This window comes from Carassius gibelio, chromosome A3 (assembly GCF_023724105.1).
Source record: "Carassius gibelio isolate Cgi1373 ecotype wild population from Czech Republic chromosome A3, carGib1.2-hapl.c, whole genome shotgun sequence".
NCBI classification, from domain to species: domain Eukaryota; kingdom Metazoa; phylum Chordata; class Actinopteri; order Cypriniformes; family Cyprinidae; genus Carassius; species Carassius gibelio.
Window position 1 is genome coordinate 7,482,424 of NC_068373.1, and position 25,562 is coordinate 7,507,985.

The 25,562-nt window shown below is 39.6% G+C and overlaps 1 protein-coding gene and 1 long non-coding RNA gene across 2 annotated transcripts in view; one reads left to right on the forward strand and one right to left on the reverse strand.

Annotated features, from left to right (window-relative positions):
- LOC127945071 (cytoplasmic phosphatidylinositol transfer protein 1) overlaps positions 1-25,562 on the reverse strand; it is a 70,194-nt gene that overhangs the window by 42,789 nt on the left and 1,843 nt on the right. The gene's annotated exons all lie outside the window — the stretch shown is intronic.
- Positions 39-18,463, forward strand: LOC127945076 (uncharacterized). The gene is made up of 2 exons (XR_008150508.1): positions 39-211; positions 17,977-18,463. It is a non-coding gene; the product is annotated as an uncharacterized LOC127945076 (long non-coding RNA).

Consider the following 25,562-nt stretch of genomic DNA (forward strand, 5'->3'; position numbering starts at 1 on the left):
TATATAGCTCTGGGCTGCCATAACCAGCATCATTCCCATTTTGTTTCCAATGTGTTCTCGGATTCCCGGCGAGAGTGAGAGTAAGGGAACGCCTTATTTCTTCATGTGATCCTGAGTTCCACACAGCCGTTACACATTCCAGCTCAATATAGCGAAACAATGGAAGCCCCTCGCTCCTGATGGAAACGATGTCTGGAAAACCCTGAGACAGGTGAGGATCTGGCGATGGCAGAGGAATCACTGTGGAAAGTGGAAGTTCCTTGGCTGTTTTACACTCACTTAAGATACTCATTTTCATGCTAACACTGGGAACAGGATCTTTAAAAGTAATGTTTGGGGTTAAATACAGGTTAAGCTTTATTGACAGCATGTGTTGCTTAATGCCGATTACCACAGACAATCATTAGGACTCCTCTCTCAGTTTGAATAAACAGCAATGTATAAGATAACCACACAACAACCGAAGTACAGCTACAAGACATAAGCCCAACATGTACTGTGGTTTTTAACCTAGGGGACATGTATTTGGTGCATGACCTAAATATTGTCATTAACAGAATATGAGCATACTGTATTTTTCTAATTATACATACTCAATACGCTCAGCAGGCATATGCTGGAACATTTGAATATTTCTGGAACAAAAAATAGAAAAGCTATTTGCAATTTTTTATCTAACAATTTAGATTTCCCCCCCTAACATTTTAATACATTTCAGAGAAAAAAGTCTGAATTGCAAGATATAGACCAACATTTCTGAAAAACTCGGGAGTGCAAGTATAAACTCTCGATTGCGTGGTATAAACTCTCAATTGCGTGGTATAAACTCTCGATGCGTGGTATAAACTCTCGATGCGTGGTATAAACTCTCGATTGCGTGGTATAAACTCTCGATTGCGTGGTATAAACTCTCGATTGCGTGGTATAAACTCTCAATTGCGTGATATAAACTCTCAATTGCGTGATATAAACTCTCAATTGCGTGATATAAACTCAGGATTGCGTGGTATAAACTCAGGATTGCGTGGTATAAACTCAGGATTGCGTGGTATACACTCAGGATTGCGTGGCATAAATTCAGGATTGCGTGATATAAACTCTCGATTGCGTGGTATAAACTCTCGATTTGCGTGGTATAAACTCTCGATTGCGTGGTATAAACTCTCGATTGCGTGGTATAAACTCTCGATTGTGTGATATAAACTCTCGATTGCGTGATATAAACTCTCGATTGCGTGATATAAACTCTCGATTGCGTGATATAAACTCAGGATTGTGTGGTATAAACTCAGGATTGCGTGGTATAAACTCAGGATTGCGTGGCATAAATTCAGGATTGCGTGATATAAACTCTCGATTGCGTGGTATAAACTCTCGATTGCGTGGTATAAACTCTCGATTGCGTGATATAAACTCTCGATTGCGTGATATAAACTCTCGATTGCGTGATATAAACTCAGGATTGCGTGGTATAAACTCTCGATTGCGTTATATAAACTCTCGATTGCGTGGGATAAACTCTCGATTGCGTGGTATAAACTCTCGATTGCGTGATATAAACTCAGGATTGTGAGGCATAAACTCGATTGCGTGATATAAACTCTCGATTGCGTGGTATAAACTCAGGATTGCGTGATATAAACTCAGGATTGCGAGGCATAAACTCAGGATTGCGTGGTATAAACTCTTGATTGCGTGGTATAAACTCTCGATTGCGAGGCATAAACTCTCGATTGCGAGGCATAAACTCAGGATTGCGTGATATAAACTCTTGATTGCAAGGCATAAACTCTCGATTGCGTGATATAAACTCTCGATTGCGTGATATAAACTCAGGATTGCGTGGTATAAACTCTCGATTGCGTTATATAAACTCGATTGCGTGGGATAAACTCGATTGCGTGGTATAAACTCAGGATTGCGTGGTATAAACTCTCGATTGCGTTATATAAACTCGATTGCGTGGGATAAACTCTCGATTGCGTGGTATAAACTCTCGATTGCGTGATATAAACTCAGGATTGTGAGGCATAAACTCGATTGCGTGATATAAACTCTCGATTGCGTGGTATAAACTCAGGATTGCGTGATATAAACTCAGGATTGCGAGGCATAAACTCAGGATTGCGTGGTATAAACTCTTGATTGCGTGGTATAAACTCTCGATTGCGTGGTATAAACTCTCGATTGCGTGGTATAAACTCTCGATTGCGTGGTATAAACTCTCGATTGCGTGGTATAAACTCTCGATTGCGTGGTATAAACTCTCGATTGCGAGGCATAAACTCAGGATTGCGAGGCATAAACTCAGGATTGCGTGGTATAAACTCTCGATTGCGTGGTATAAACTCTCGATTGCGTGGTATAAACTCTCGATTGCGAGGCATAAACTCAGGATTGCGAGGCATAAACTCAGGATTGCGTGGTATAAACTCTCGATTGCGTGGTATAAACTCTCGATTGCGTGGTATAAACTCTCGATTGCGAGGCATAAACTCTCGATTGCGAGGCATAAACTCAGGATTGCGTGGTATAAACTCAGGATTGTGTGATATAAACTCTCGATTGCAAGGCATAAACTCTCGATTGCGTGGTATAAACTCTCGATTGCAAGGCATAAACTCTCGATTGCGTGATATAAACTCTCGATTGCGTGATATAAACTCTCGATTGCGTGGGATGAACTCAGGATTGCGTGGGATGAACTCAGGATTGCCTGGGATGAACTCAGGATTGCCTGGGATGAACTCAGGATTGCCTGGGATGAACTCAGGATTGCCTGGGATGAACTCAGGATTGCCTGGGATGAACTCAGGATTGCCTGGGATGAACTCAGGATTGCCTGGGATGAACTCAGGATTGCGTGGTATAAACTCTCGATTGCGAGGCATAAACTCTCGATTGCGTGGTATAAACTCTCGATTGCGAGGCATAAACTCGATTGCGTGGCATAAACTCTCGATTGCGAGGCATAAACTCTCGATTGCGTGGTATAAACTCTCGATTGCGTGGTATAAACTCTCGATTGCGTGGTATAAACTCTCGATTGTGTTATATAAACTCGATTGCGTGGGATAAACTCTCGATTGCGTGGTATAAACTCAGGATTGCGTGGTATAAACTCTCGATTGCGTTATATAAACTCAGGATTGCGTGGTATAAACTCAGGATTGCGTTATATAAACTCGATTGCGTGGGATAAACTCTCGATTGCGTGGTATAAACTCAGGATTGCGTGGTATAAACTCTCGATTGCGTTATATAAACTCGATTGCGTGGGATAAACTCTCGATTGCGTGGTATAAACTCTCGATTGCGTGATATAAACTCAGGATTGTGAGGCATAAACTCGATTGCGTGATATAAACTCAGGATTGCGAGGCATAAACTCAGGATTGTGTGGTATAAACTCTCGATTGCGTGGTATAAACTCTCGATTGCGAGGCATAAACTCAGGACTGCGTGGTATAAACTCAGGATTGCGAGGCATAAACTCGATTGCGTGGCATAAACTCTCGATTGCGAGGCATAAACTCTCGATTGCGTGGTATAAACTCTCGATTGCGAGGCATAAACTCTCGATTGCGTGGTATAAACTCAGGATTGTGTGATATAAACTCTCGATTGCAAGGCATAAACTCTCGATTGCGTGGTATAAACTCAGGATTGCGTGATATAAACTCTCGATTGCAAGGCATAAACTCTCGATTGCGTGATATAAACTCTCGATTGCGTGATATGAACTCAGGATTGCGTGGGATGAACTCAGGATTGCGTGGGATGAACTCAGGATTGCGTGGGATGAACTCAGGATTGCCTGGGATGAACTCAGGATTGCCTGGGATGAACTCAGGATTGCCTGGGATGAACTCAGGATTGCCTGGGATGAACTCTCGATTGCGTGGTATAAACTCAGGATTGCGAGGCATAAACTCGATTGCGTGGCATAAACTCTCGATTGCGAGGCATAAACTCTCGATTGCGTGGTATAAACTCTCGATTGCGAGGCATAAACTCTCGATTGCGTGGTATAAACTCTCGATTGCGTGGTATAAACTCAGGATTGCGAGGCATAAACTCCATTGCGTGGCATAAACTCTCGATTGCGAGGCATAAACTCTTGATTGCGTGGTATAAACTCTCGATTGCGAGGCATAAACTCTCGATTGCGTGGTATAAACTCAGGATTGTGTGATATAAACTCTCGATTGCAAGGCATAAACTCTCGATTGCGTGGTATAAACTCAGGATTGCGTGATATAAACTCTCGATTGCAAGGCATAAACTCTCGATTGCGTGATATAAACTCTCGATTGCGTGATATAAACTCTCGATTGCGTGATATAAACTCTCGATTGCTAGGTATAAACTCAGGATTGCGTGGTATAAACTCAGGATTGCGTGATATAAACTCTCGATTGCAAGGCATAAACTCTCGATTGCGTGATATAAACTCTCGATTGCGTGATATAAACTCAGGATTGCGAGGTATAAACTCAGGATTGCGTGGTATAAACTCAGGATTGCGTGGCATAAACTCGATTGCGTGGCATAAACTCTCGATTGCGAGGCATAAACTCTCGATTGCGTGGTATAAACTCTCGATTGCGAGGCATAAACTCTCGATTGCGTGGTATAAACTCAGGATTGTGTGATATAAACTCTCGATTGCAAGGCATAAACTCTCGATTGCGTGGTATAAACTCAGGATTGCGTGATATAAACTCTCGATTGCAAGTCATAAACTCTCAATTGCGTGATATAAACTCTCGATTGCGTGATATAAACTCAGGATTGCGAGGTATAAACTCAGGATTGCGTGGTATAAACTCAGGATTGCGTGGTATAAACTCTCGATTGCGTGATATGAACTCTCGATTGCGTGATATGAACTCTCGATTGCGTGATATGAACTCTCGATTGCGTGATATGAATTCTCGATTGCGTGATATGAACTCTCGATTGCGTGGTATAAACTCTCGATTGCGTGATATGAACTCTCGATTGCGTGATATGAACTCTCGATTGCGTGGGATGAACTCTCGATTGCGTGGGATGAACTCTCGATTGCGTGGGATGAACTCTCGATTGCGTGGGATGAACTCAGGATTGCGTGGGATGAACTCAGGATTGCCTGGGATGAACTCAGGATTGCCTGGGATGAACTCAGGATTGCCTGGGATGAACTCAGGATTGCCTGGGATGAACTCAGGATTGCCTGGGATGAACTCAGGATTGCCTGGGATGAACTCAGGATTGCCTGGGATGAACTCAGGATTGCGTGGGATAAACTCTCGATTGCGTGGTATAAACTCAGGATTGCAAGGCATAAACTCTCGATTGCATGGTATAAACTCAGGATTGCGTGATATAAACTCTCGATTGCAAGTCATAAACTCTCAATTGCGTGATATAAACTCTCGATTGCGTGATATAAACTCAGGATTGCGAGGTATAAACTCAGGATTGCGTGGTATAAACTCAGGATTGCGTGGTATGAACTCGCGATTGCGTGATATGAACTCTCGATTGCGTGATATGAACTCTCGATTGCGTGATATGAACTCTCGATTGCGTGATATGAACTCTCGATTGCGTGGGATGAACTCTCGATTGCGTGGGATGAACTCTCGATTGCGTGGGATGAACTCTCGATTGCGTGGGATGAACTCTCGATTGCGTGGGATGAACTCAGGATTGCCTGGGATGAACTCAGGATTGCCTGGGATGAACTCAGGATTGCCTGGGATGAACTCAGGATTGCCTGGGATGAACTCAGGATTGCCTGGGATGAACTCAGGATTGCCTGGGATGAACTCAGGATTGCCTGGGATGAACTCAGGATTGCGTGGGATGAACTCAGGATTGCGTGGGATGAACTCAGGATTGCGTGGGATGAACTCAGGATTGCGTGGGATGAACTCAGGATTGCCTGGGATGAACTCAGGATTGCCTGGGATGAACTCAGGATTGCCTGGGATGAACTCAGGATTGCCTGGGATGAACTCAGGATTGCCTGGGATGAACTCAGGATTGCCTGGGATGAACTCAGGATTGCGTGGGATGAACTCAGGATTGCGTGGGATGAACTCAGGATTGCGTGGGATGAACTCAGGATTGCGTGGGATAAACTCAGGATTGCGTGGGATAAACTCTCGATTGCGTGGTATAAACTCAGGGTTGCAAGATTAACAGTCAGTAATCCGAGGTATAAACTCGGGATTGCGAAGTATAAATTACTTACTACAAGATAAAAATTTAGGATCGCAAGCTAAACACGGAGATAAAAGCATGAAATTTGAGATTAAAAACAACACAGTTATTTTTTTTTTTTTTATCCTGTTGTGGAAACAAGCTTACACAGACCATTGTTTTTCAGTTAAAGAGCAGGTCATATGTTTTTTTTTTTTTATATATCTCTTAGTTTATAACGTAGCTATCCTTAAATGAAAACAATTTGCAAAGTAGTTAATCAAAAAAGCACATGATAAATAAAGAAATTGTCTATCAAAAGAGAGAACCGACACAGAATCGGTTTAACGAGTCATCATATTTTCTAATCTTTAGACTTTTCAAGGTATACATCACTGGGTACTACATTTGCATAATCCCCGCCTGCCCGCGAAATACAAACAGAGTCTGACCTGCCCACAAACACTTCCGCTAGTTAGTGTGTTTACATGATGTTGAGAAGACGCTGTGTTCAAGGACACCACAGAAATACAATTCAAACATTTATCAAGGACTGTTTCTAATCTTGGCTTTTATCTTCGTTGGTGTATAATCTTCTTAATTTGGACTAACATGCTCTCCGAACCACAACCTGTACGATTGATACGTTATGTGTAAGTTTTCAACTGAGTGCTCAAAATATCAATATGTAATGTGTAATGTATACCTAGTGCAGCTTTAGGTTTCCAGGTAAGGCACAATATTACAGTAGTTCTGATAATTCCCTGTGAACACACGATTTCCTAAGAATGTGTCGATTATTGTAGACTGACACTGTTCTAATTACTTTGTTTAATATTATACTACGGGGCCGTTGAATGCTTCTGAATGAACGTTCTGAGGTGTGCAATTATTCTCTGGGAATCGCACAGCGAAAGTAGTTCCAGGCAGCTCTCTTGACCGCATTACAGTTCCATATCACGTTGCATAGTAACAACAGTAATAACGATCACGCAGTTTGCAGAAAAAGGTGTTGTCAGCGCTGCCTTGATGATTTTATCAGTTATATATATAGTGTACTTAAAGACTACACATGACATTACCCTCTACAGATGTAATAACAGAGCTGTTTACAGACGGTGCAGCAGTGTTTAGAGGTATGTTAGCCTAATTCACACAAGCTCTCTCTCTCTCTTTCTCTCTATGTGTTTGTGTGTCTCTTTCACTCTCACTGTTGATCTCTTTCTAATAACTTCATTAATAACTGTATTAGAATGCAATCAACAGCTCAAGCCTCCGTTACCAGCTTTAAAACAACGTTTTAGTAACTTACTAGCAAAAGAGGCATTTGATGAGACGCAGAAGAAATAGTCCTACTAACAATAATTTAATTTTCAGTGCTGGCAATGTGGCCATGGTATAACTCTAATAATCCACGGCTAGGTGTGCATTAAACAATGTGTAGAGACAAAGAGTATGCAGCCTCCGCAAAGTGCATTACAAACCATCTAACCTAACTAGAAGAAACTTACTATATCCAATATTTAAACTCCCATTATGACTCGTCAAATCAGTAAACAAAGAACCATTTGCACAAAACATGCAAGGATGCTGTAAAGTGATGTGATCTAACTATCAAAGTACGGTTTACCCACAGGAATTGTTACATAACCGAAAGTCCATCTGCCTGGAAAAGTAGTCCCACCACCAAAAGAACAATTTCCACAACCTAATAAATCAAATATATATTTTTGGTAGAAAGATTTGATCTAAGAGCTTTAACAAAAATTCAAGCTGCACATTTCTCTTTTACTGCCACTAACTTTTATCATCGGTAAGCTTAAATGTCCCAGACCAAATCCACTGCTTATATAATAGCACCCAGTAAATTGTGCTCTGTTTCTCAATTGATCTGATCTAACTTAAGCCATGGAGCCAGAGCAAACGTCACGAAGAGAGGCCTGTAAGCCATAAGGGTCATTTTCATTCCTCTAATGGGGCATTATCAGCATGTGACTGTATGAGATATTTGGATGAGCTATTTTTGCTCTGCTTTGACCCACTTTCTTTTTGTGATGATCTTCATCTGGCCATAATGCTAACAGAACAAGTCTTTGTCAATTCAGAGGGATGTTCACATGGAAAAATGTACTGGCTCTTGTCATAAGGAGTTCAGGGCAACAATATGGCCATTCATCACGGTCTACTGCAGTCCTTACAGATATACTTGATTGAAGTGCTCAGAAAAACCCTTTTTATTTTATCTAGCATTTTGGTTTTCATTTTCAGTTTAGTTTTAGTAAAAGGAGAATTTCTCAATGCGATATTATGGATCAAGGACTCCTATCTTAGCAGAATGAAACGGTTTACAGTTAGAAACATCTTAATAATGTATTTGTTTCATACAAACATGCAGCTTTTCAGGATCCATTGGTGACCAAGTGATGTAATGCTAAATATCTCCAAATCTGTTCTGATGAAGAAAAACACTCATCTACGTCAACGTAGGATGGTGTGAGGATCACTACATTTCTAGAAAATGTTCATACTATTCTTTAATTTTTAACTTGCAAACTTCACACAAGTTTCAATGAGTGGTTTGCACGGATTACGCACTACACGAATAATTGTGTGTGTGCTCCGTTAACCACTCAACACTAATCAGAAAAGCCATTTGATGGTGTTACTGAAGGGTGGATGTGAATGCAGATGATGTTAAGAGAGAAATCTTCCTCAGGAGCATCACAAATATAGCGTGACACTGAAGCATCACTGAACACATGATGTTCAGCTCTCCAACCAAACTAATTTAACACTTTACATTTCATATTCAATCAAATTAAGAAGTCGTACTATCGTTTCTTCTTAGCCAATATGACATTTATCATTAGGATAATTACATCAACTGATATCAAGTACCAACATGTAATTCTCTTATTAGTGATGTTTGCTAATGACTGGAATATGCCGCATGTCTTTTGCCCCGATTTCCAGTCTGGAGAAGTCAGAGCTAGTCTGCAGATTTCGCGGATTTTAATTTTTGAGATAAAGGTTAAAATATAAAGGGATATAAAGCAGAAATGACATCATGTCATAATGATTTTTTAACCTCATATTTAATTTTATTTCATGAATCCAAATTTTCTCTCATTATTATGACTTCATATATTTTACAACATGATTTTATGTCACAATTATGACGTAATTCTTTGTACCTTTCTACATAATTATGATTTACCAAAGCATAACTTTTTTCCCTATGTGGCAGAAAATATGCTTGTATACTTTTGACTTGGGCTGGTAAGCAACCACATAGCAACAGCCAGAATACACTAATAACTATCCCAGCAACCACTTATAATACCCTAGCATTGTGGCAGTGGTTTTGTACCACTTTTATTTAATTTTTTCAGAAAATGCTTTTAAAAATCTAGTTTTAAAAATAAAACGTTCTAAGAACAGAGAAATCATGAAAAGCAGCTTAAACTGGTTTCCTTCAGGGAGCTGTGTTAATTACCTGAGTAAGTATGTGGGCAGACTGGCTGTATGTCTTTAAAAATGTAAAAATATGTTATTAATACAGCTTGGCAGGACACCACTGGGCTTGAGTATAATTGACATTTACTTTTAACATTTAAAATAAAGTTATTCTATTTTAATATACATTAAAATCGTATTTATTCCTGTGATGCAAAGCTGAATTTTCAGCATTATTACTTCAGTCTTCAGTGTCACATGATCCTTCAGAAAGCATTCGGATATACTGATTTTTTTCTCTGTAGTTTTGATCAAATAAATGCAGCCTTGATGAGCATAAGAGACATCTTTGAAAAACATTACAAGACTTACTGATCCCAAACTTTTGACCGGTAGTGCCCATTTATAATAGTAATGCTGTCTTTGTAGGTCTTAACCTTAAATATCCTCTTGGTATGATGATATGAATTATGTGGCTAATGCATCATAAGGTGTGACATTCAATCATGTGGTTTAATGCTACAGTAGACGACAGCACAGATGCATGCTGTTGTGAACAATCTGTGGCTGCATGTTTCTAAGATTCAAATCCTTCATTAAGGTGTTTTTATCTTTAAATCATCGCTTCTACCCAAAATCTGAGTCCATAATCCATAACAACGCTTCCCTCAGTAAAAAAAAAAAAAAGTCCATTCCCTGTTGTTCTCTCACATCAAAGTCAGTCCACCTAAATGTTTGTTTAGAAGTGTTATGGAATGTTTTTGCTTGTAAAAAGTTGCTTAATCTGTGCATATTTCTCTCTTGATTCAGATAAGAAGACTTTTTCACTGGGTAAAGCAACAGATGGAGGGCAGACACAACAGTTTGAAAGTAAAATGTCTTAATGGATTTGTTTCTTACAAACAAGCAGCTTTTCACTTTAAACAATGTTAACTGATGGACTGGAGTCATGTGGGTTACTTGTGGATTTTAGTAGGGATGCAGCAATATGGCCTTTACCGATAACCAGTGTTGTGGGTAACGCGTTACAAAGTAACGCGTTAGAGTACTCTAATTACTTTTTTCCTGAAATTTGTAACTTAACGCGTTAGTTTTGTGCGTAAGTAATCAGTAACTTCGTTATTTTAAAAAAAAAAGTAATCCGTTATTTTAAGGAAAGGAAAATCCCGACTGCAGCCTGCTTTTTGTCAGACAGTAGTCCTAGGTCTACTGTGCCACCTGCGGATGTATCAGCGGAGCCGAAGCTCTGTGATCGTAAAGTCAATGGTTGTGATGCGTCTGTGCCCTGCGCCTGACCCTGTGTGTGTGGGGTTTTTTTTTTCGAACTCCCGGCAAGATGGCAGAGAGGACAGCGTTTGGTTTATGGAAGTACGCACATTATTTTCAATTTGTCAACGAAAAAGAAAAGAACATAACGGTAAAATGCACACTCTGCTTTGGTGAAAAGCTTCTGTCGACCGCCAAAAATTCTACCTCAAATTTAACGCTACGTTTTAATCACTACTTTGAAGAGTAAATGTAAGAGGACTGTGTTAAAGCGAATTTAGGCTTGTGACTGTGAGTGACACTTTAATAATAATTAGTTCGGCTATTAAGCGATTTGTCATTTGCCTGTGTGGCAGTGAAGGATTTAATTCGGTTTGTTATCATTTTTGTTTGACAGGCAGCTGTTAATTTCTGTTAGATCATTGGCTGGCTGGTTGTTCATCATTTTTAAATGGATTTAAATCTGCAAGCCTGTTTAAGGTTGTGTTTACAAGTAAGCATACTTGTACTTTGATAACTGCATTATTTAAAGTTAAAGAAAAATCAGGAGTTATCTTGTGGTGCTCATAATATACAGTAGCTACCCGGGCTGGGTAGGTGCGAATTTTGATTAATAATATGTTCTGTGATAATAAATAAATAAAACGCCATGTGGAATAGCCGATTGCTGACTGTCTTTCCTGTTATTGTTATCCTGCAGTGTTAATTTAGTCGGATGACTGACGTTATTCATTGTCGGGAGTCACGACTTCTAGGTGCATTTAAAGGGGCCGGGGGCTGTGTCTGTCATGTGTGAGCCGCTGCGAACTGCTTTTAATTTTTGGTAACGCATGAGTACTCTAACGCGTTACTTTTATGAATAGGTAACGCTGTATCATAACTGATTACTTTTAATTGATGGTAACGTTGTAACCTAACTAACTACTTTCTAAAGTAACTATACCCAACACTGCCGATAACCGATAATTATTTAAATATGAAAGCCGATGACATATGTTGGCCGATAAATCTAAATCCACAATTTTTGAGAGCCTGATTTACAAAAAATGTCTCACCATTAAAAGGCATTAAACACTTCAACATAAATCAAACATAAAGCAGCCTTACAAATAAATTAAATAATGCTTAAATAATGGAAACAAGTTACTGGACAACATTACTTACGTGTAAAAAAATAAAATAAATAAGGCGATAAGACAATGAAGTGTGTTGAAAGAGGACAAACATGTAAGGACTATAGCCAGAGATATTGTCAAAATCATTAAATATTGTCATTATTAAGAGTATTTGGCATTTATTATTAGGTTACATTTATTATTAAATTAATATTACAATTTATTTGCTTCGCAACAATTTCAGTCCCACTCACAGTCTGTGAGGAAAATAAAAAATTAGGCTATTAGCTTAGGCTACTGTTAAAAATTTATGTTGAAACAGGTTTATTATAGCCTACAATGAATTATAGGCCTACAGCCTAAATAAAATTGTTTAACTTCAGTAACACTTTATCAATTCTATGCACTAAATTTCAAAAGCAACCTGTTTAACACGGGCCACAAAAGAAACATTAAAGAAATAAATTAAAACAGCTATATATACACCACATATTAGGAGATTCATCGCTGAGAGAATACGCACTGTCAATGTGCCGAAAGCGTGGTCAGTTTTTACTTTCACTATCATGGTGAAATGACGTTCACCGGCATAGGTTTGACTTGCACAAAGTTATCTTGTATGATATCCACTGGCAGGCCTTCACGGTTTACAACAGAAGTAGACCAATATTGCAATACACCCGCGCTACAAACATAGTCAGATGTGTTGTGGACACGCTCTGAACACGCTGAAACGTGGCAAATAATCCCAAATAATTCACAACTTTTTTATTACAGTAATATGCTCTTTATAATATTATGTTTATGGCATTCCCAAGTATAGTTATTAATGTTGTGCATTGCTGTTCAAGTTGCGTGTGCTGAAGCTGAAGAGCTGAATGAACACCGGTAAACTGAAGTGCTGCCCGTTTATTCAACACAGGGAAACACATCATAAATGCAGATATACAGTACAGACCAAAAGTTTGGACACACCTTCTCATTCAAAGAGATTTCTTTATTTTCATGACTATGAGAATTGTAGAGTCACACTGAAGGAATCAAGGGCTATTTGAGCAAGAAAGAGAGTGATGGGGTGCTGCGCCAGATGACCTGGCCTCCACAGTCACCGGACCTGAACCCAATGGAGATGGTTTAGGGGTGAGCTGGACCGCAGACTGAAGGCAAAAGGGCCAACAAGTGCTAAGCATCTCTCGGGGAACTCCTTTAAGACTGTTGGAAGACCATTTCAGGTGACTACCTCTTGAAGCTCATCAAGAGAATGCCAAGAGTGTGCAAAGCAGTAATCAAAGCAAAAGGTGGCTATTTTGAAGAACCTACAATATGACATATTCTCAGTTGTTTCACACTTTTGTGTTATGTGTATAATTCCATATATAATTCCACATGTGTTAATTCATAGTTTTGAATGAGAAGGTGTGTCCAAACTTTTGGTCTGTACTGTATATTCCGATATATATTTATATGACAATCTCAGTCATAATTATTAATATTGTAAGCTGCTGTTTGAGCTGCGTGCGCTGAGCTAAAGATGATCACAAGCAAACTGAAGCGCTCTATTAACCCGCTTTATCAAACGCATTCTATATGAGAGAAATCTGATTTATATGCATAGAATAAAAACAATATTACAACGTACAATTGCACAAAAGACTGTAAATGCACAAGCGAACTTAACTGTGCTAGTCGTGTGGATCCGTTGCGGACGCGCTCTTCCCTTAACAACCTGCTAAAACACGGGCAAACAAAGATTCCGTTACATTATTTTACAGTAGCTAATAATCTTATTATAAAAAGGCAGTGTGACGAGTGGGGCGGGGCGGGGCCGTGGGAACAGGAGCGAGGCCAGTGGAGTGATTGGAGATGAGCGACACCCGCCTCGCTCCTGTTCCCACGGCCCTTGGCCCCGCCCCACTCGTCACAGGCAGACTTGCCCTGCATGTTGCAGTTCACTGTATTTTCCTTTTTTAAAGTGTTTCCAATTATATTTCAAGAAATTTCTGAAATCTCTGTAGCAAAACATGCATTACTTATCGGCTCCAAGATATTGGCCAATTTCTCTTATCGGTTCGATAACAGAAAAATGTATATTTATCGGCCGATATCGATATGGTGGCCGATATATTGTGCATCCCTAGATTATTGTGATGTTTTTAACAGCTGTTTGGACTCTCATTCTGACAGCACCCATTCACTGCAGAGCATCCACTGGTGAGCAAGTGTTATACTACATCCCCTTGACTGTGACAAGTGTTCAGATAGGAATGTTTGTGGCCTGTCATCAGCGTTATTGGCTCTGAACAACTGATGAATCAATTTCTATTATCTCCTCGTCACACATCAACACATCTCTGCTCTGATCTGTGCACCTCAAAACTGACTTTAATCAACAGATACCAGCCCCATTCATTTGCTGAAGGGTTTGTGTGTCTGTGCTCTTATAGCTTACAGCAGGTGTTTCTTCTTTGCTTAAGTATTTGCTTAAGTATCAACTGCATCAGGTGTTGGATCACATTACCTTGACTGTCTATCATCGTGTCACTGTTCATGTGCATAAAGTTGTGCTCTGCTCTACTACAGTATGTTGCATTAAAAATCTCTGCTCTGTCACTCATCAAAAAAAATATACAATTGTCAGTTAAAATGTTGGCCTGCGAACAGCTAACAGAAATATGTTTTGGTTTGCTAACGTTAAGTTAACAAAAGACAGACAGGCTGAATGCAGATCCACTTTCTAACAGCAGGTGGCACTTGTGGAAAAGCAGAATTATACTGTTATTGGGGATACCCAGTCTACTTATAAACACGGAAAATGCCACTCAAAATTTTTGGAAGAATGTCAGTTCCCTTCAGATGCTATTTCAGAATGGCTAATTATAAGCAGGTAATTCTGCAGTGATTCAACTCTTTCGCGAGCTAAAGACTCTACCAACTCAAAAAGTCTCAATCAACTTGTCATGTTTGAAATGATCAGAGGCAGCTTTTGTCCTTTTCTTGACAGTGGCAAATGAGGTCCGGATGAACAAAACATTGTTGATTTGATGTCTCAACTAGGGGGCCAAAACATTTAATAAATCGACACTCAGGGGGTGAGAGATGTGTAGAAGCTTGGGAATGACAAGTCCTTCAGTTCTGAGGCGGTTATTTGCAGGATATGCCCGGCTGCAGCGTGGAGCTGCTTAAGTGGCTCCAATTCAGTTGATCTCACACAGAAAGTTTCCAAGTTATTAGTCAATTCACTCAATTATTAGACACAGCCAATGTCTTTTACTGACCAAATCTGACAGTGCTCTACCCATGCACCAATGTATAATCACACCAGATCCGGTGGTCACCAGGATATAGATAGATCAGCCTCCCAGTCCCATCATGGACCACAATAACAGATTAAAAACATCCAACATCCTTTCCTGTCTTTGTGCCATGTTCTACAGAACTAGATGACGTAGACATACCAAGACAAGCAGCGTTCTGACATTTAAGTTATGTGGACGCTTAGCTTACCCAACTCTCGTCTGTTGCACTTGGCGTCGATCTATGGGTGTGACTTTACAATGCTCCCCATCTGAGCTCTTGGACTGATGGCTCAGGCCTGACTCAACAGCCCCACAGTCTCCTGAAGGACAGGCCTCGCACAGGTGGTGCTGTCAGCATGGCGTTGTCTCCACAAACCGCACCGCGCCTACTCTGACATCTGTTGCTTTAGTCTGCGGGTACGCTATGACCACATTGGCAGACAAAACTGCAATGAATGAAGCGCTGACTTGACCTTGTGCTGAGAGGCTAGCTGACTGATGGAGCTCTGCCAGCGTCATCGGGTGAAAACAGCACTCTAATAAACTAACAAACCACATTTCCATTAACTGGCGTTTTACCTGAAGTTAGCCTGAGGCAGTAATGTGTTTTGATGACCCATTTTTCTGAGTAAACAAAGGCCTTGTGTGCACTGCAAAGAGCCGGGAATGATGAATAAATCCTCTAAATCATCGTTCTGTGTATGGCAGGGCTCAACATTGCATTTTGACAAACATTTGTCTTGTGGAAAAGTAAAACTGCTGGTCAATTGGTACAAAATGTTTTGACAATATAGATTGAGCACATTAAATTTACTACAAAATGGGAGGATTTCGAGGAATACAAGTTCCCCAAATATAATGACCCAAGAGATAAACGTTCATTAATCATTAAAAACACTAATTTATGGATATGGATCTTAAAATGAATGGAAACATCAAAATTAATATTTTTCATTCTTTATATTATAATGTTGAGATGTCTAAATGTACTTGATTTTAAAACCATTGAATGTAATGAATACATTTTATTAATTAGTATTGACTTATAGTGCATATATAATATAAGTGCATCTCTACCTAACGGTTACAATATACTCAAAAATAAACGATCATCGGCTCAAGGCTCTTATCAAACCCTCTGCAAATGGCTGTCCACAAAATACACGTGGAAAGACTCTCTTAATCAAGCCGATCATAATTAAAGCCTTGACCGAGAGCAGGAGTCACTCACTGGATGCTGATGGCATCAGCCGGCAAAGACCAGGGATCCCCTTGAAGGAAGCCGGCCACTTTTATCAACACATTAAAGTGGTGGCAAGAGAGGCAATCACAAAGGCAAGCTCTCTCACAGACAGACCTGCTCTGATTTGATGAGCGTGTCTAAGAGTCAGGGGGCTTCCTGATTGCAAGACTTCATTAGCTGGCCTTGTGTAGGAGGACACATGAGATCGAGTGCTGGGTGATTCACTGGCTACAGCGAACGACTCGGATGCGTGTGATAACCTTCAGCTCACGTCCTGCCAAACACCTCTATACAAGCGTGACAGCTGTGCGTGGGGTTTCAGAAACAGTCACTCAGCTTGGACAGCTTTTCCGGTGAGATCCATTGCTTTTCATGTCAGAGTTCAGCCTCAGCGAAAGGCAACAGGTGACAAGGGAGTAAAAGACAGGAATATCCCTCTATCCTGTCAGCCCGAGCCCGAGCATGGTCTGAAATATGCATGCAATTTCAGTCATGCTGAAATATTCAGCAGTTAATAAGCAATGCTTCTGAATGTGTTTTGGTTTTGGGAACCAACGTTCTTGAAAAATGTGGTCTTTTGTGTTCAGCAGGGAAACCCATACAGGTTTGAGAAATGATGATGCGACTAAACGATGACCGAATATTCGTTTCATCATAAAATATTTTACATTTCTATAATTTATCAAAAAGGCATACGGTTATTAATTCTATGGCTGTAACCACTAACCAATCACTACAAAGTCACATGCACGTTTCAGAGCTCTTGTCTCATCACAATGATCTTCAAACACATGCATTTCTAATATTACCACACTACATTCTGAATTGCATTGTGGCAAACCATGTTCGTGATAAGAGTGCTTTGTATTCTGTGCTCTGTAATCTAGACAATGAAAAGTGCTGTGGGCGTTTCTCCATTGAACAAACAGTGCAAGCATCATCTTCAAGCCCTTAATGCTGCTTCTCTATCACTGCCACTGACATCAGTCTGGCCCTCAATCCTTCACACCTCATAAAATCAGTCTGCGCCTCCGGGTGCTTGTGTCCGATCTCCACTCCCTCTTCCCATTTGTGATGTGAATCCGTATCTGTGACAGATTCTCAGGCAACTGGGAGTTCACGGAGGACGTCAAAACTGATGTAACGATCACAACTGGAGAAGATCTTCACATCTGAGCTGACTTTAACATTTACATGACTTTAAAATCAGCCAGCATTGTTTGCATGGTAATAATGATAATCACCATCATAATCCTCTCACACATTGCATGACGTACAGTCCTGTTTTAAGCATCAGGGACCATCCAGACGCTTTTTTCTCATCACTCCCAGTGTGACATGCTATATTTACCTTTGCACTGCCACTAATGTTCCTCACTTTCATCTGTAACCTTTGTGTTCCTGTCAGGGTGCCAGTGGGCAGACCTTAAACGAGGTGCAGGGTCAAACAATTGACGCAATGAAACACTGAGGAATGATCTGGGCTGCTAAGAGCTGACCAACCACAGCCGACGGAAACTTTCCCGCTAACAGAATGTGACGATGGGGATGAACAGAAAACACTGGACTGGGACCAGATCCATTAGTCATGTGCCCAACAGCAATGTGTGCGAGACCTCCAAACAGCCTCAACATTAACCTCTGCAGGAGCTCTTTCGCTACACAACAAAAGCCAGCTGTCTACCTCTCTGACCTCCAGTTTACAGCCAGTTCAGATAGACCAGGAAAAAAACTAAGATGTGATCTTCCTCTGGAGCAGTATCTGCATACGGCTGTAGAGGATAATGAGGAAAGAATAGCAAGTTTTGAATACAGATATATATCTGGCTGCAAAACAGCATACTGTAGATGAAGAAAAAATTTAAAAATAAACCCTTGAACATTAAATATTAAAATTTGTTTTCAATTCTTTATGTGCATTTTAAACATGCAAGTACATTGTTAAATGATTTGAAATATAAATTCAAGAGATCCTTCAAGTACATCATTTATTTTAAAGGGTTTGGCTGACAATAAAAGCTTTGGGAATCCCTGCATTTTATAAACAAACATTAATAAACATGAAAAAAGCAATGATATTACATGCTCAAGGTTTAAATATTTTTGTCCAGACTTCATTAATGAAGACGGTCAATACCGAAGACGCAAGGTTTTATTTGCTGATGGATATATAGGGGTCTATAACATTTCTATGTTCAGGAACGTTTCATATTTCCAAATAAATATGAATGAGATCCACAGATGTGTTAAATTATTAAACGTTATTGGCTGGACCAAGAATCTGCAATCGGATATCTGATTGGTTTCAGGAGCCGGTGAGTGGACTCCACCTGTTTGTTGATGTGTGTGCACGTCTTGGCACCAAAATGTTAAAATCCACAAAAGCATGCAGTGAATAACAAATCCATAGGAAGCGCTTAAAAAAAAAAAGAGGTCAAAAACAGCGACAGCATTTTGAATTTTTCAGTCAGGCAGCATTCACTTCATCTAGTTATGCATTTCTGTGTCTCTCAGATGGAGAATGGACTTAAAATGAACTGAAAAAAAGCAGTAATTACCTGAAAAAATACAACAACTACATTTATAAATGTAGTCCCCAGGCAAAAAGCATTAAGCAAAAATAAACCAGAAAGAGCACTATGAAAACTGGCAATGTGGAGCATACGACAGAACCTTTCAGGCTACGTCCACACAAAGCCAGAGCTTTTCCTGTCCAATCTTTTTTAAATTATTTATTAATTATTATTAAAAGATTATACAACTAATTCTACTAGCAATATACAATGCAATACGGATTGATGAGCTGCTGGTAAGACTCTCTCTGTGCGTGTATGAGAAACAGCGCTATCAGCAAAGCAACGGTGAGTCATGCGCCTTCACACAGAGAGATATATATATGAAATGAAAAAGTTTTTGGATGCATACACCAGAATTACAGTACACTATGCTTCTAACCTGAGGTCAAGAGCTGTAGTGTCAACCACACAAGGTTCGATGCTCCTGTGTTTCAGGAAACACAGATTCACTGAAATATGTTGGTAAGCATGGAACTCGCACCCATAATTGGCTAACGATGTTAACAAAAGGCCATTTGATTGACCAAGGTTAAGTTGACCTTTCTGGTTAAGTTATTTAAGATGGTAATGATGGAGGACAGGATCCAAAAACACAACATGCAGCTCAGAAGAAGATTTCTTATGGTTGAACAAGGACTCAGAGTAATGTAATATCCAGCCACCCCTCAGTCATCACTGCTTCAGCTACATCCAGAAGCTTGTGGCCAAGAATGTGCACACAAATAATAGAAGACACTACTGAAATGGAGGATGGTGCTGACAGCGCATGATGATGATGATGATGATGCACCCCCACACCACCGAAATAAATCCATTTTTCCTCTCTATCACGACGTTTCAAACCTGCATGACTTTCTTTTGACCGGTTGCATTATTTAAAATGTCTCCTTTTGTGTTCCACTGTCGAAATCATAACAATTTCTCAAAAATATGGCAATAATAAATAAAAATAAAGATGGCATTTAACAAAAAAAATAGTTCAGTGCAGGATGAGTCATGAATATTTTACTCTATTTCCCTAAGGGAAAAACAGCTAAAAATGTATTCAAGTAAACTACCAGATCAACACTCAACACAACTGCACTAAAAGCCACAAACTGTGAATTAAATTTAACTGGATCTTCAAATATTTCATTTTCAGTGGCATCCGAAAGTTTGGGAACCCCTTGCATAAACTGTGAAAATGTGAATACATTTTACAAAATAAGAGAGATCATACTAAATGCATGTTACTTTTTATTTAGTACTGTCCTGAGTAAGATAGTTTACATAAAAGATGACAAAAGATTAAAAAAAGACACTGAATTGATGAAAATAACCCCATTCAAAAGTTTGGGAACCCTTGGTTCTTAGTACTGTGTTCTGTTACCTGATGATCCACGACTGTTTTGTTTTGTGATGGTTGTGCATGAGTCCCTTGTTTGTTCTGAACAGTTAAACTGAGAACTGTTCTTCAGAAAAATCTACAAGATCTTCCAGCTTCTTTTGCATATCTGAACCCTTTCCAGCAGGGACTGTATGATTTTGAGATCCATCTTTTCACACCGAGTACAATTAAGGGACTCAAACACAACTATTAAAAAAGGTTCAAACATTCACTGGGCACTATATCTATTTAAAATTAGAGGTAACCACATCATTTGATTCACGATCCAAACAAAGGCGCTGCACACATGCAGTTTTTGATTTAAATTAGACTGTATCATTTCTAAATTTAAAGCGAAACAGGAGGATCTGACTTATTTACTAAAGTCAGTTTGTAACTTCCCTATTTAAAAACAAAATAAAACAAAAATTGATCATGACCTGCACCTGCCCACTTTAATAACTCCATAAACTTGTTCACTTTATTAGCCAAGCCCAAACCGCTTATAAGTTGGCATGGCAACCCTTCAGATGAGGGTTCTGTTCCAAAAATAGACAAAGCATGAAGGCTCTGTTGATGGTTTAGTTAAAGGTGTCATTTGATGCTATTAAAATTTTTCCTTTCTCTTTGGAGTGTTACAAGCTCTTGTTGCATAAAGAAGATCTGTAAAGTTGCAAAGACTAAAGTCTAAAATCCTAAGAGATATTCTTTATCACACTTAAGGCTCATCCACACCCTCTTTAAAACGGCTCATTTAAACACGCCCCCACATCTCTACATCATGATGTGGGAAGATTTGCATGACTCCGCCCAATTGTTCATGCAAAGAAAGAAGGCATGACTTTTATTCGCTCTGTTGACGCCGCTGCCGTGTCAAGGAGTCGCTGTGTGTTTTGTTATTAAAGCAAAACTACTTGTTTGTTCTTCCAAAAGAGGACACGACTAGAAATCAGTGGTTAAGTTGTATTTCAACACTGTTTCGGAAAGGTCTAACCCAAATACTCAGATGTGCGCTGTGCATTTTTTGGAGGATGAGGACAATGCATCTGTGGCACAGTGACTGGGACAGTCTGTTTGTAATTTCTCCGATCACAAATGCTGACATGGTCTTATGTTTACGCAGTCATTATAATCAGTAATTATGTCCCAACTGGATGCAACAAATGCATTGTTTCTAATGGGTTTTATTGTTTTTGTCTCGTCTATTGATATCTAGATCGCGAATACTTTTTCAATTTATCCCGATCTTATTAGAGAACTGGTCGAACGAGTTCACCAAATCGAACTGAATCGTTTGAAACGATTCGCATCTTCAGTATGAACTAATCCACAAATTACTTAAATTATTCAGTTTATAAACGTGCCTTACACACCCTCTGACGCGAAATAAACCAATATCCCGAGTTATTCAGTTACTCCTAACAGTACATTGACTGAACTGCTAAAAGAGAACCGATGATGGGATGTGCACGAGCAGAGCAGCTGGACTGAGTCTCGTCCGGCTGGGAGACGGCATTGCAGTATGGTAAGGGGCGTAACATTTCTGTCACAGGCTTGAGGCATTCGGCCAATCACAATGCACTGGATAACAGACCAATCAGAGCACACCTCGCTTTTCAAACTGATTAGCTTTGTAAAAATCAAAGCGTTTCAAAAAGGCGGAGCATAGAGGAGAAACCATAATGTGCATTATATGGAAAATAATAATGTGTTTTTTAATCTTAAACCGCATAAACACATTCCATTACACCAAATATTGTTATTTTTAGCAACATCATATGTCTCCTTTAAAACTGCAGAACACAAGTCTTTGGTCTGTTGTTTCACCAGAAGATCCCGTTTTGACATTTTGATTTAAAACTTCAAGGTCAAACTAACTTTTGAATCGGATGGATGAATTTGTCAAAATAAGATACATTTAGAAAACAACTTAGAGCACATGCTTTCAAACCACCGTACTGTGCGGGAACAGAGATACAAGGTTTTTCCAGGTAAAATCCTGACGCTTCTGTACACCTATGATAAGTGTGCAGCGTCTAGTGAGAGTCAATACTATCCATTATTAAGAGAACCTTGAGTTTCAGCAGAAAAAAAGAGACCAATTAAAGCAAAGAAAGACCCTTTCCTTTCACTTGTGAAGCCCCTGAGCTTCAGATGGTCACGGCTCAATTTCTCACCTAATAAAGATGTTACTCTATTTATTTCATAGTTGAGATTTAATAATTGCTGCCACAGAGCTGAACAAAACTGGCACTCATTTCAAATGAAAGTATCATCCTTTAATAGAAATATTTTGAACGACAACTATCATAATAGTAAAGTCAAATCACTTGAAATCTCTTTAAGATCAAAAGGTTTTCTCCTAAACAGCAACTAAATTAGTCTGCAGTATCAGTTTCAATATGCACAGCATTTTTTACACTATGTTGATACCCTTTCACCACACATTTACACTTTTTGTTTTGTAAAACTGTATGGTATGTTTCTGCTATTCACTTGTTTGCACACTTGAGTTTTTAGTAACTTTTTTTTTTTTTTTTGATAGTGTATATTTTGGTAATAAATTATAAAATAAAACATTTAATCACAGATCGATACATATCCAATATCTTCATCCACTAATATTCCATATTGTAAGATTAAGTACATAAAATTGCAAATGCTAAAAAATAAACATGGTTTATCAATCAATACTAGGGGTGTAACGATACGCGTATTCGTATTGAACCGTTCGGTACGACGCTTTCGGTTCGGTACGCGGTACGCATTATGTATACCGAACGGTTCGTTGGAGTAATTAATTATATTTGAAAAAAAAAAAAAAGAGAGAGAAAGAAATATAATGATATGCGTTCAACAAGGTAGCCCAATAACCCAAACAACGTAACAGGCAACGCCCCTGACACTCCCGAAGAAGAAAAAAACACCATCTTATATGTTTATGTTAGGCTACTCAGCAGGTGCTCGCTCACTCAGTACACGCTGAAGGCTCGTTGCAAAATAGCCAATGCGTTTAACAGACTAGAAATGAGAAGATCCCCCAATAACCAACAGGTCTGGTGTTTGGGTGCACTTTGGATTCCCTTTAAGCTATAATGGTGATGGCAAGAGAGTGGTGGATAAAAAAACAACGGTATGTCGCATCTGCAACATGACAGGGTACACCAGCGGGATTACAAAAAAAAAAAAAAAAAAAAAAAACAGCGGGAATATCTGGGATATATGCGTCAGTACTATCTGGGAAAAGACGAAAAAAAGGAGAAACATGCACGCAGCAAACTATCCCTGCAGCATTTAGACACTATAGCTTACAGGGAATCCAACCCAAACACCAGACCTGTTGGTTATTTTAGGATCTTATGTTTCTGGTCTGTTAAATGCATTAGACATTTTGCAACGAGCCTTCAGCGCGTGCTGAGTGAGCGAGCGCCTTAGGGGCCGTTCACATATCGTGCCTAAAAACGCATGGAAAACGCTAAGCGCGTCTTTCTCCTCCTTTCCAAAGCGCTCGGGCAGAAGCGCTCATGATGCGTCTGTCTTTGCTAAGCAACAATGACGTGCTCTCTCCATGAGACGCGGAAATTTCAGCGAAGGATAAATGGATTTGCAGCTCTAAAAATCGCTTGCAGTAGCTCTGCTACTGAATTTATTTCAAAATTGCAATCCATATACAACTATGATCAGCTGTTCCTTCATCTTGGCTGAGCTCTCAACGTTGTTACGGGAAAGGATGAAGCTGATTGGTTGGTTCTTGTCACATGACCCGCGGTGCGCTTGCGGCATTCTGAAAAGTTGAGATGTTTTTACATTTTGCTGTATCTAAAACGTATCGAACCGAACCGTGACATCAGTGTATCGTATCGAACCGAACCGTGAATTTTGTGAACCGTTACACCCCTAATCAATACATTTTACTATTATTACATTACAAAGTACAAAGTGACTTTTCGGTAATAAAAAAGGTTTCCGTATTTTTCGGACTACAAGTCGCACCTGAGTATAAGTCGCATCAGTCCAAAAATACGTCATGACGAGGAAAAATATATATATAAGTAGCACTGGACTATAAGTCGCATTTATTTAGAACCAAGTACCAAGAGAAAACATTACCGTCTCCAGCCACGAGAGGGTGCTCTATGTCTTCAGTGTAGACTACAGGAGCACTGAGCAGCATAGAGCGCCCTCTCGCGGCTGGAGACGGTAATGTTTTCTCTTGGTTCATTTCTCTTGGTTCATGTCAAATTATTTTTGATTAATAAGTCACACCTGACTATAAGTCGCAGGACCAGCCAAACTATGAAAAAAAGTGTGACTTATGGACTATATTTTGCGGACTGCAAAATACGGTAGATAAAAATGGTACTACTTTAAGATAAAAAAATATTTTTTAATAAACCGATGCATTTTAAATGCACTCAACAATATATTCAAATGCATACTGAATGAAACCGATTCATTCTGCAATTTCATGTCAGCGTAAAGATCCACAGCTTATTTTCTGAGGTATCTGAAAGGGAAACTGTGATGAGATGATCTAAAGCTCGGGGCAAGTGCTTTCTCTTTATCACCTCACTCCTGCACTGCTTTTTCTGGCATCGCTCCACAACTGAATTATCTATAATTAATTAACTCAGGGAGGTGACTTAGAGGTCTTTATCACTCAAGGATAAACGTTATGATGAATGTTTGCTCCCTGCACGCATACAGAGACGATAACTCGGATGGATACAACATACAGTGACAGCCAGAGTCACACATGTTTCCAAGAGCCGAGAGAATGTCCTTGACGGCAGTCAACATCATCTGAACCTGTAATCAGCTCGGTAACCTCTCATGAGACCTTTAATTGACCAAACAGATTTTGACTAACAGTCTCAGCCGTTGCTAGGTACACCAATCATCCAGAACGCTTGCAGATGGCCGTTCCCTCTTATTAAAACACACGCCCATGTACACAAACACATTAGAAACGTGCTAATTGATTTATAATGATAACCAGAAGAAAAAAAGTCAGAATGTAATGCTTAATTGGGGTTTAGCTTACTCTGTTTA